Genomic DNA, 13836 nt, shown 5'->3' with positions numbered 1-13836 from the left:
CTCATTTATTGTAAAAATTAACTGCAAACTAGGGCTAGAAGAAAAGTTGTTCAATATGGTAAAGGGTATTACAAAAAAATTACAGCTAGTGTCTTCCCTAATGGTGAGAAACTGTATAATCTCACCTAAGACTAGGAAAAAAGCAAGAATACCCACTCACATTACTTCTGTTCAGTGTTATACTAGAGGTCCCTGGCAATGTAATAATGCAAAAAAAGGAGGGGAATCCATAGAGATTCAAAAATAAGTAATAAGCTGCTTTATTAACAGATGGCATAACTGCTTATGTAGAAAATTGTAACGTATATGAACAATAATTGCAAGAACTAATAAATTAACTTAGTAGGGCCACAGGACAGAGGCTTAATGTACTAACTCAGTTTTATTTTTATATAATAGCAACAAAGTCTGTAAAAATTTTTAATATTTATTTACAATATTAGCACAAAAACAAATAAAATAGATAAATTTAACAAAGTATGTTTCTCTACTGAAAACTACAAAGTATGCTTCTATACTGAAAATTATAAAAGATTACTGTGAAAAATTAAAGATGACCTAATACATGGAAAATAGACCACTTTCATGGATCAGAAGACTCGATCTTGTTAAGATGTCAATTCTCCCTAAATTGATCTATAAGTTCAAGGTAATTAAAATCAATATCTCAGCAGGGTTTCGTGTTTATGAAGTTGACAAGTTAATTCTAACATTTAAGTGAAAATACCATAAACTAGCTCCCTCCTCTACAAAAACGTTGAAATAAAAGAACAAAGGTTTGGATTCACACTACCTTACTTAAAGATTTACTATGAAGCTTCTATGAACATGAATGACATAAAAAGGGAAAAATAAAGAGTTCAAAAGAGATCCATACATATATAGTCAACTTATTTTCAACAAAGACATCAGGCAATTCAAAAGAAAAAGAAAAGTCTTTTCAGCAAATTGTTCTGGGACAACTGGAGAAACACATGAAAAAAAAAAAAAAACAATCCCTTGACCTTGATATCACACCACACATAAAACTGATTTGAGATAGATGCTATATTTATGTGCAGGAGTAATCAATATAAATTTCCTAAATAGCCAGGACATAGAAGCAACCTAAATGTCCATTGAAAGATGAATGGATAAAGAAGATGTGGCACATATATACAATGGAATATTACTCAGCCATAAAAAGAAATGAAATTGAGTTATTTACAGTGAGGTGGATGGACCTAGAATCTGTCATACAGAGTGAAGTAAGTCAGAAAGAGAAAAACAAATACTGTATGCTAACGCATATATATGGAATACCGGTTCTGATGAACCTAGTGGCAAGGCAGGAAGAAAGACGCAGGCGTAAAGAACAGACTTGAGGACACAGGGATGGGAGGGGAAGCCGGGACGAAGTGAGAGAGTAGCATTGACATACATACACTACCAAATGTAAAATGGATGGCTAGTGGGAAGCTGCTGCATAGCTCAGGGTGATCAACTCCCTGCTTTGTGACGACCTAGAGGCGTGGGATAGGGAGGTTGGGAGGGAGGCTCAAGAGGGAGGGGATATGGAGATACATGTATACATACAGCTGATTCACTTTTTGTTGTACAGCAGAAACTAACACAACATTGTAAAGCAACTATACTCCGATAAAGATGTGAAAAAAATAAAGCTTCTAGAAGAAAACAGAATATATTTGTAAACTTTAGCAGTGAGTTCTCAATAAACACTAAAAAGTAAAGAATCAAACTGATATACTGAACCTTCATCAAAATTAAAAATGTCTGCTTATAAAAACACAACTTAAAAATGAAAAGGTAAGGAAAGGGGAGTGGTACTGACTGCTTGATGGGTATGGGTTTTCTTCCGGGGTACTGAAGATGTTTTGGAATTAGATAAAGATGGTGGTTGTACAATATTGTGAATGTATTAAATGCCATTAAATACTATACTTTAAAAGGTTTAATTTTGTGTTATGTCAATTTCATCTCAGTTTAAAAAAAGAGAGCAAAAGAAAAAGGAAAATAGAGTGAGAATAACAGCAGTAAGGGATGAACAATTAGAAAATTTGGGCTATTTAAAAACTTAGACCACATGGTCATTTAAAGGAAAATAAAGAGAAAGAAAGAAGGAAAATGTAAGCTACTTAATGGGAGAAATATTTGCAATACAAATATTGGTCAAGAAATGTGTATCTTCATAATATAAAGAACCCTTACAAAAGAAGAGTGAATAAACAACCCAATTTAAAAGTTTCTGCAATTTAAAATTACTGCAAACAATTCTCATAGAGCACAGTGGTGGAACATATTGCAGTATGTACAGAGTTAAGTATCAAGCAAAACACTAAGGAAGACCTCTTTAAATCTCCATACTGATGAAATGATTTCCATGATAATGAAGTGGAAAAGGCAAACTGTAAAAGACCATCTATAATATGCTGCCATTCATGTAAGAAGGATGGGGATATGAAAAAATATACATGTATTTACCCAGTTGTGAACAAGGAAAAAAGAAAAGATAAACCAGAAACTAAGGAGACTAGTTACCTGGAAAGGTGGGAGGAATGGGACCAGTAATAGGGGAAGAACAACAATCCTCAGAGTTCTAATTCTTAGAACTACAGTAATGCTTCATATTGCAAAAATAAATAGAGTCAACCATGAGGGGGAGGAACTCAAATTGGAATATAAACAATAAGAGAAATACTTGACTCTAAGATTAACATATGTAGGGGGTTCGGGGGAAAAACTAACCTATCTATTTAGCGTGTTGACTGGATACTGTAAGGGTAAAGAAACAAAAGCCCTGTATTTGAACACTGTATTTAGTTAGTGCTTTCATTTTTAAAGGGGTATGTTTTAGCAATTCTGAAACTACTACATATTGGATTAAGGAAATAAGAAACTATTGTGGATAATGAAAGGTATGTTTCTTGCTGTTAGAGAAAGGAGTTACAAATAGGGAAAGAGGGAAGAATAAAATAAGTCATAATCAGAAACATCAGTATGGAGATACAAACACACAGATGGAGAGAGATAGAAGTTATTTAGGTGGGTGCATGTGTGTATGAGTAAACCTAAAAATATTTCCCAACTCTGTACATTAGTAGGGCCTAGAAGAAATGATTTCCCAGTAGCAGTGAGCACACATAACACTCAGATCTTGGTTTCTAAATACTATTTTCCAATACAAAGAACCAGAGCTCCTTGAATAAATGGTTGATTCCAGGTTTGGGGAAGGAAAATATAAGATAAGCCTAGAACATCTGTGGAACCAGAAAATAAAGAAGTGCTCAAAAAATTATGTGGGCATGGTGAAAGAACACAGGGGCCAACTTAAAAGGAGCTCCCAATGGTCAAATCTTAAAAAAAAATTTAGAAGTAAAAATCAATAATTATAACAATATATGAAAACCCATAGACTAAAGTAAATATCATAAATCCATACTGATGTAGAACAACAACCGAGTACATAAAAAATGGAGGGGGGGGCAGGGAAGAGTTCTGCCCTATAGTTAAATTCTGATGAATAAGTGTAGAAAGCATTATGGAAATAGAAAACTATCATTAGGCAAACATCATAGTATTAATTTATGTAGGCAAGAATGATCAATGGGTACTAAAATTAGTGAGTAAATGTATGATGAGAAAGACAATATTTGCATAGTCTCAAAGTATCTCCTCACAAAATATTTGTTAATTGAAAAGAGAAAAGTGGTAACTTTGTAGTGGAGAAGTCTGGCATACACCACCTTAACCAAAAGTGACCACATTTAACATTTGCCGAAATAAGACATATTGACTTCATGCACTCCTGATATGATCCGCTAAAAGCACACACTATCATCACTGTTATCTTTACCAAAATTACATAACCCCAATCTCATCATTAAAGTATCAGAGAAGCCAGATTGAGGACTTTTGTACAAAATTACAGCCTAGTTCTTCTCAAATGTGTCAAGGTTATGAAATACAAAGAAGGACTGAGGTACTCCCCCAGATTAGGGGGTTGGCATAGAGAAAAAGGAAACATGACAAAGAAATGCAATATGGAATCTTTAATTGGATTCTGAACTAGAAAAAAGAACATCAGTGGACAATTGGCAAAATTAAAATTATGGTCTTCAGACTAAATAGTATTTACGTATTTCAAAGATTGTTACATGTATTAACATTATAATAATGGTTATATAAGATGTTAACATTAGGAAATAAGGGTAAAGAATATATAAGAACTCTCTGTACTATTTTTGAAAATTTCCTGTAAGTCTAAAATTACTTCAAAATAATAAATAAAATTTTGGGAAAAATTAAACAGAAACTTTACCTAAGATTTATAACTGGCAGCTAAACTTATGAAAATTTTTTATCTTCTTAAGTGACCAAACTGTAAACTGAAGTCACAATAAGATAACATCTCACACTCACTCAAGTGAATAAGATTTAAAAGAATGACAACTTCAAATGTTGGTGATGATGGATAGTAATTGAAAATATCATATGTCACTGATATATATGGAGAGTGTGAAATTTTTCCACCTCTTTAGAAGACTCTTTGACAGTTTCTTATAAAATTAAGCAAAATATATCTTATAATCAAGCAAATTCCATTTTGAGGTAATTGCATAAAAGATTTGCTAACATATTCAAAATAGCTAAAGACTGGAAACAACCCAGATGTCCATCAACAGGAGAATGAGTAAACAAATTGCAATATGCCCGTTCAATGGAATGTTACTCTATAACTAAACAGAAAAAAAATTTAAACTTACTGATACAGGGAATAACATGGATAAATCTCAATATCATTATGATGAGTGGAAGAAGTCAGACATATACTGTGTGATTTCATTTAATTAATTGTGAGAACAGGCAAAACTAATCTATGATGATAGAAATCAGAACATTGTCTCCTATGAGAATTAGGCTTAGCTGGAAGGAGGCAGTAGGGGAGGTTCTCAAGTAATAAAAAAAATTCTACCTCCTGAATAAGGTAATAGTTACATGGGTATATACTTTTAAGAAAAGTCATTGAATTACACTATTAAGATCTATGCATTTAACTATGTAAATTTTACCTGTGTAAAATTATATATATATATTTTAAACATCTTTATTGGAGTATAATTGCTTTACAATGTTGTGCTAGTTTCTGCTGTATAACAAAGTGAATCAGCTATATGTATACATATATCCCCTCCCTCTTGCGTCTCCCTCCCACCCTTACTATCCCACCCCTCTAGGTGGTCACAAAGCACTGAGCTGATCTCCCTGTGCTATGCAGCTGCTTCCCACTAGACATCTATTTTACATTTGGTAGTGTATATATGTCCATGCCACTCTCTCACTTCATCCCAGCTTACCCTTCCCCCTCCCCGTGTCCTCAAGTCGGTTCTCTACATCTGCATCTTTATTCCTGTCCTGCCCCTGGGTTCATCAGAACTAATAAAGTATAAATTTTAAAAAATAAGGAAGCTCCTCATTACTGATATGAGCTGATCTGCTAGAAATATTAAAAATATTTATACATTACATAGATATATAAAATAAAAGGAAGTACAGAACACTATAAAAGTATGTGTGTGTATCTATGCATATACTCACACACATTTTGGGATGTGTGTGTGATGTGTGTATGTGTATATGTATGTCTGAAAGGAAACACAAGAAACTATAACACTAGTTGTCTCCAGGAAAGGGAAATTGAGTGGTTATAGAAGACAGAACTGAAAAGATAAATTACCTTTCACTGAAAATCTCTGTTTCAATTTTGAATTTTGTAACATATATTATGATTTTAAAAATAAAATTTAAAAAATGCTTCTGGGGGAAAGCAGTGTTATGATTTCTCTAGCTTATTTAAAAATACTTTAAAAATAACATGAAGTGAATATGGCAAAATGTGGTAGAACCTGGGTTACCGGTATTTGCAAAGTCACTGTTCTTTTCTCCTTATACTCTGTATGAAGTTTTATAAAATTCAGAACAGAGAAAATCTTTCATTGCCAAGAACAAGTGAAAATCAGTGGATTACACATGTTTAAGAATTTACTAGGAAAAAACCACAGAGGAATACAGAAAAAATATATAAATAAATCAGAACATTTAAAAAAAACACTGATAAATTATACCAAAGAGGTGATTGGGGGACAGGGGAATGGAGAACTAGTGATGCTAAAAATCCATGAGTCAAACTCATTTCATTAAAAAAGACATAGCAGAAACAACCAAGACTGGAATGAAATGGATATTAATTGAGACAAGAGAAATTAACAGAGTGATGAAAGAACACTTTGTATTACTTCATCCTATCGTGTTTGCAAATCTACTTGGACTGTGCTTTTCTAGTAGAAAGCAAGTTAAATATAAGATATAAAACAAAAAATAAGCAATAACCATAGAAAAAAGTGAGAACACTTTCTAGATAGTTAGCCTCAGTTCTACTCCAAACCACCAAAAACAAAGGAGAATTCAGATGATTTAAATCATGTGTTCGCTTAACTGCTGATGTTAATGCTAAACCTTTTCAACCCATTCTAGAGCACAGAGTAAAAAGAAAATCCTTAAAATTATTTTAACACAACCAGAAAATCTAATATACAAACATGACAAAAATAGAACAAAAAAGAAAATTACTGATCAGTTCCATCTAAGTAGTACACCTGCAAAAATTCCAAATCAAATTAAGATACTCATAATTCAGTAGTAAATTTAAAAAGCAAAACTTTTTTTAACCAAAATGAGTTTGTTGAATGAACAATAAAAGGAATATAAGGAAATTTCAATATTAAAAATGAATTATTTCACAATGATAAATGTTTAAAGAATAATATAATTGTTTATGCAAAAAGCATTTGATTACATCTACCACTTGGTTTTGATTAAAATTCTTTAGAAATATATAAAAGGTAAGAGACTTTTCCTAACACAATACACAAGAATCTCAAATTTAAAATTAGCATCTTACTTTGATGACTGAGACCACTTACATCAAAATAACTTACCTATTGGAACTAAGACTTGATACCACCCCTAGCAGGGTTCTATAAACAAGATAGAACTGTAAACCAACAAATAAATTCAGTTTGTTCATCTAAGCAAATAGTTCTTCCATCACTGATAACATATTACTCATATAGGGAAGTAGCTCATTCATCAGACAAAAATTTGATTATCTAAACTCACATCAAGGTCCTCATCTTACTCTTTCACCGACTTCAAACTATCGCAGGACAAATTTTGCCCACTCCTAACCAGTTCCCTGCCTTGAAAATCCTGCCTTAAACCACATCAGCGCATCCCTCAAAGCCCTAATTTCCTGCTTTTGAAACACTACTAAACCTTGTCAAAGTGGTGTTTTCCTTTGCTGCAATAGGTTTCTGAGAGTCTTTTTGCTTAATAGACCAGCAAAAACATGCTGGTCAAACCCAAGAAGTATCCATTAAAACCTAATTAAATCAACGGTGGGTAATATTTCCACAACTGTTTAAGTGCTCTGAAAGTACCAGTCAGTGAATTTTATCAACATAACTAAAATCCAGATCATTTGGAAGAGGAGAATCACAGCTATCAGTATTTTCAAAGGATTTAGTACATAATTTGAAAAAAAATCTGAAAAGCCATGAGAAAGAGTAAGGAGATCACTTACCCCCAAAACAAAACAAAACTTTCAGGTATAGAAAAATTATCAAGTAAGAAAATAAACTGAAAGAAGATACCCCCACCACAAAGTGAAAATATTAACAGTAATTAAAATTATTGAATAAAAAGAAAGACATACCTTGTCCTTGGATAGGAAGACTACTGTTAAACACCAATTCTCCACTAAATTTATTTATTGAAGTTGATGAAATTGCAGTCTAAACTGTAATTTCTTCCAATGAGAAGACATATGAGACAGGAGGCAGAAGAAGAGACACACAGACCCACAGAACAAAAATGGAGCCAGTCACAGATGAGAATACAGCATATATGCAAGATGGCATTACAGATAAATGGGCAATTATTGGCAAATAATCGCAAGTAATGGCAAATAACTTGGCAACTTTAAGATTTGAAATAAAAAGAAATTTCTCATGATTTAAGAATTTGAATTAAAAAACACAAAAGAATTAGAAGTTAACATAGGTGAAGAGTTTTATGGGATCAGTGTAAATATCTTTCTAAAATGACATGAAGCTCAGAAGCCATAGAAGCGAACATGGTTATACTTGGACACATAACAATCATACACATTCTTATAACAAAAATGAAGTTTTAAAGTGTGTAAAAAATACCTGTAATGCTTGACAATCGAAAGCTTATTCCCCCAATAATAAATGACTCTCTGAAATTAGCAAGAGATTAAAACCTCCACCCACCCCCAAAATTGGACATAAAAAGAAAATTAAAATTACAGATGGCTAATAAACATATGAAAAAATGATCAAACTCAAAAACGAAAGAAATACAATTTAGGACAATAGTTTGGGCTATCACACCGGCAAAGATTTTAAATAGTCATAAAATTCATTATCTGTGAGGTTGTGGGAAAGCTGTCAATCTCATTCATTGCCATTTGAGGATAAAGTTGTTACCACATTTTAAAGGAAATCTTGTGATCATTTTCAAAATTTGAAATGTGCATATACTTAATTCCAGTATTTCCACTGCTAAGTAATTTATTATGATATAATAGACAAATGCAAATTATTGATATATAGGGAGGTTCATTGCAAGAAATTTGGTGCTAACATAAATATCTATGAATGAGAAATGCTTAAAACATTTAATTATATTTCATGTACAAAACAATCATGCAGCCATTCAACAAATGACACAGATATGTATTACTGAAACAGAAAAAGGGTATTGAAAAAACTGTTAAATGAAATGCAACTTGCAGGATAATGTGTACAATATACCTCCACTTCCAGAACCCCCCAAAATAGCTTGTGTGTGTGTGTTTGTGTGTGTGTGCATCTATCCACTTAAAGAATGCACACAACTCACTTAATAGAGGATAACTCTGGGAGATAGAATTGGGAGAGAGGAGGGCACTTAATTTATATATTAGATATTTAGATATGCTTTGAATTTTTGAAAAAAATTTAATAGATCTTAATTTTTAAATTTACCACATGGCAAATGAAAATTATAAATGTATATTTATGGGAGCACTGAGCAATTCCATCATTCTGAGTTTCTTGTGCAATAATATTTCCTCTACTGAGGCTCCTGGGATTGAGTCAAGTGGAAGCAAGGGAAACAGTCACCATGCCCAAATTAAAGTCTCATCGATGATATCCCAACATGACCATTTCTCAGTTAAGCATTTCTTATCTGCAGGAGGAATCCACTGCAACACAGGAAAGAGAAGAGTTTCCATGCACAAAGAAGACTGTATCATTGTTTTGGAGAAGCTGATGGTAGAAGTAATGGTACCCACAGTAACAAATCCACCTCGTCTCTGTGGTCATCACCTGCAAGGACAGGGTGGGGAAAATTGGCAAAGGTGAGGCACACATTTTCTAAGGAGCCTGTCAGGGGGGCTATGAAATCCTTGTACACTCTTCCTCTACATGTTCTGGAAAAATCTACCCAGAATACACAGAGAAAACCACGTTTTCAGCAGCTGGGTGGCTGCTATGGCCAGAAAAGTGATTTTAAGGCTTCTTAAAGGATGCCAAACACTGGTGATACTTTTTCTCCTTTGCTTGGCCAAAAAATGATGGAGATCTCCAACTATCTCAGATTTTTATCTGTCTCTTACCCTCTGAATTTGGCTCTTTAAAGTTCTAGGTCACTCATTCACTGACACAATTATTTCAGGCAAAACTACTTGTCTACATTCCAGTCTAATAATTATTGAGAATCTATTATATCTCATGCATATAATAATTCTCTGGTAACACAATGGATCCAGCCAAGGAGTTTAGTTTGTTGGTTAAGAAAAGTTAAGGAAATTTTTCATATTAACAGTAAATGTACTAACCGAGATGTAGAAAAGCTATGAAGGTATACAAGAAAAGTTTTATCTCTTTTTTTTTTCCCACATCTTTATTGTAGTATAAATGCTTTACAATGTTGTGTTAGTTTCTGCTGTACAACAAAGTGAATCAGCTATATGTATACATATATCCCCATATCCCCTCCCTCTTGAGCCTCCTTCCCACCCTCCCTATCCCATCTCTCTAGGTCGTCATAAAGTACCAAGATGATCTCCCTGTGCTATGCAGTAGCTTCCCAATAGCCATCCATTTTACATTTGATAGTGTACAAACATCAATGTTACTCTCTCACTTCATCCCAGCTTCCCCTTCCCCCCCCACCCTGTGCCCTCAAGTCTGTTCTCTACATCTGCATATTTATTCCTGCCCTGCCACTAGGTTCATCAGTACCACTTTTTAAAACTCCATATATATGCATTAGCATATGGTATTTGTTTTTCTCTTTCTGACTTACTTTACTCTATATGACAGATTCTGGGTCCATCCACCTCATTACAAATAACTCAATTTCGTTTCTTTTTATGGCTGAGTAATATTCCATTGTATATATGTGCCACATCTTCTTTATCCAATCATCTGTTGATGTACATTTAGATTGCTTCCATGTCCTGGCTATTGTAAATAGTGCTGCAGTGAACATTGTGGTACATGTCTCTTTTTGAATTATGGTTTTCTCTGGGTATATGCCAAGTAGTGGGATTGCTGGGTCATATGGTGGTTCTATTTTTAGTTTTTTAAGGAACCTCCATACTGTTCTCCATAGTGGCTGTATCAATTTACATTCCCACCAACAGTGCAAGAGGGTTCCCTTTTCTCCACACGCTCTCCAGCATTTATTTTTTGTAGATTTTTTTGATGATGGCCATTCTGACCGGTGTGAGGTGATACCTCAAAATGGATGAAAGACCTAAATGTAAGGCCAGACACTATAAAACTCTTAGAGGAAAACATAGGTAGAACACTCTATGACATAAATCACAGCAAGATCCTTTTTGACCCAACTCCTAGAGTAAGGGAAATAAAAACAAAAATAAACAAATGGGACCTAATGAAGCTTAAAAGCTTTTGCATAGCAAAGGAAACCATAAACAAGACGAAAAGACAACCCTCAGAATGGGAGAAAATATTTGCAAATGAAACAACTGACAAAGGATCAATCTCCAAAACTTACAAGCAGCTCATGCAGCTCAATATCACAAAAACAAACAACCCAGTCCAAAAATGCGCAGAAAACCTAAACAGACATTTCTCCAAAGAAGACATACAGATGGCCAACAAATGCATGAAAAGATGCTCAAACATCACTAATCATTAGAGAAATGCAAATCAAAACCACAGTGAGGTATCACCTCACACCAGTCAGAAGTTATATCTCTTAACTCATTATACAATCTGACCTTTCAATTAGAATGTAACCATAAGTTATCAATCTTCAGAAAATTAATGTCTAACTTTCTACCCAGATGTGGTTGCTCCTAGAAAGCAAGGACTATTCTGACAAAAACCTTACCTTCAGAGGGTAGCCCTTGGACAACAGGTAGGTAAATAGGCTTTGTCTGAAGAATCTTGCTTCAGGGATTTACTGATATCATTCATTCCCAAAAGAGTTCCCAAGAAGTCATCCTCTGAGGGGGAAAAAAAGAAAAGAAACACCACTTCCAGTGAAAAAGGCAATTCAGCTGGAAGCTGGGAAGTCACCCTTCAGTACTCTCCTAGATTGATTTCATTTGGAAGCTGCTTTCTACTCCGTTACGCAGCTCTGAAATTATACCTAGCTGCTCATAACTCTATACATTTCAATATCAGCACCTTGTATCAGAGAGTTTCTCTCTTGTACATTTCCAAAGCTGACTAGATTGCCTGGATCCTGCTGAAAATTGTTTCTTTTTTATCATTTATTATTTTCTGCTTAGTTGGCCAGGTTATTTATAAAATCACTCTATATCATCTATTCATATATCTATCCTAAACAAAATTTTATTGAAAGCCTACTCTATGTCTGACAGCCCATTAGGTGTTTGTGTCACAAAAATGAATCTAAAAACATCAGGCCATAAGAAATTAAAACTCAATTTGATTAATCAATCATACAAATAAAGAGCTGAGAAGTAACTTAGTAAATGGTATTATAAAGGTAGATTTAGTTTTAGGATAGAATAGTTGAGGAAAGACCCCCATTTAGGAAGACCTGTTATGACCCAAAGCTGTAACTTCCAATTACTATTCTCACTCTCATCTGGCTCTTGGATTGGTTTTTAATGTTATTTATCTACAACCAAATGTCATCAAACTTAAGAAGAGCAAGATCTATCAATGCCTATCCATTTGAGGCCTTTTTCTAATAAACATGCAGTTCCCTGCCTGTATAGTCATACCTGCGAGGGTGTCCAAAGGACCACAGGTAGGAAGGGAGAGCATTGGCTGAGAAGTAAGTTGTCACCTCCTTCTCTAGAACTGACATTCAGAAGTTAAGGCAAAGGCATAGACAGTTTCCCTTTCCTTCTAGGCTCTATCACCTGACAGGAAAAAAAAGAGGAAAAGTAACAGTTTAAGAAAGAGTATATGCAGATATAAATGCACCTATGGGTACATATAAACGGTACACAAACACACATGCATGTAATCTAATTTAACAATAAAACATTCATAAAATGTGAGTATCCTGTGCTACACACAGACTGGGCAGGGTGGATGTTGCTAAGTCCTTTGTGTGTTAAGTGCACAACCTTCAGACAAGCACTGTTCTCCGTTCCCCCTGAGGTCCAATAGACACAGAGAGTATCTGACCAATAATTATGTTAGCAAGGTAAAATATTCTCATTCCATTAAGACTAAATGTTAGAAAACAATTTTTTTACTATTATGTACAGATCAATGAAAACATGGTTTCTCTATTACAACCCAGTGAAGTCCAACAGAAGCTCCCAACAATTCCAATGGCAAAAGAAAATTGTTTCTAGTTTATCAATTATCATAAGACCATCTTTAGAAAAAATGTCTGTCAATAATATCCAAATACCGAGAAACATTGGATTAAGCCAAATTACTCTTTTTAAAAAAGTAGTCTAAAATTTGCCCCAAAACAATAATCTAGTGAAAAGTGCTGTTCTGTGCAATAATCAGAAGTGTACTAACTATTCTTCATCTAAAACATATCGATAAATACAATATTTTAATATATGATTTTTAAGCAATCTCAATATAACTATAGATGTGACAAAATGAAGAACACATTTGATTACTATGTTCAGATTATCTTCAAAAATGCAGAGAACAATGGCTTACATGTGATTTACTGATCTCAACTTTGCTGATCACCCGATGAACAAATGAAAAACTGTATCTATCTTAAAGTGATGTCTGAATACTCTTTCTGAAGTCATCTGCAGAACACTATATCACAAATTTTATCAAATGTATTTACAGGTTTTCTTCTATTATCATGTCAACCATTAAGATATATTGAAATACTAGATTTATGTAAAGGAGTAAAATTTTAACTTTTATATTAAAGTTAAGCAAAAAACATACCCTTGTTAAAACATGCATTGGTCTTCTGAATATAAACATATTGATACAAGGCCACTGTCTTATTTTATTTTCTTGCTTCCTGACAAGTCAATAAACAAATTTAGAAATATTTGTCATAATGTGATAGCTTATAATTCTATTTTCCAACACGTTTTTCCAAAATAATCTTACCTAAAATTTCAACAAGTATTTTAAAGATGTTATTTTTATAATAACTACATCTCTTATCATATAGTAACATACATGTAATAACTCTAGATAACTTGTGTCCAATAGAACTTTGGTTTCTGCTGAACAAAGGTCTGGAAATCTTAGGGGTGAGAAA

Source organism: Eschrichtius robustus, chromosome 1 (assembly GCF_028021215.1).
Source record: "Eschrichtius robustus isolate mEscRob2 chromosome 1, mEscRob2.pri, whole genome shotgun sequence".
In the NCBI taxonomy this organism is placed as follows: Eukaryota; Metazoa; Chordata; class Mammalia; order Artiodactyla; family Eschrichtiidae; genus Eschrichtius; species Eschrichtius robustus.
This window is presented reverse-complemented; position numbering follows the sequence as displayed.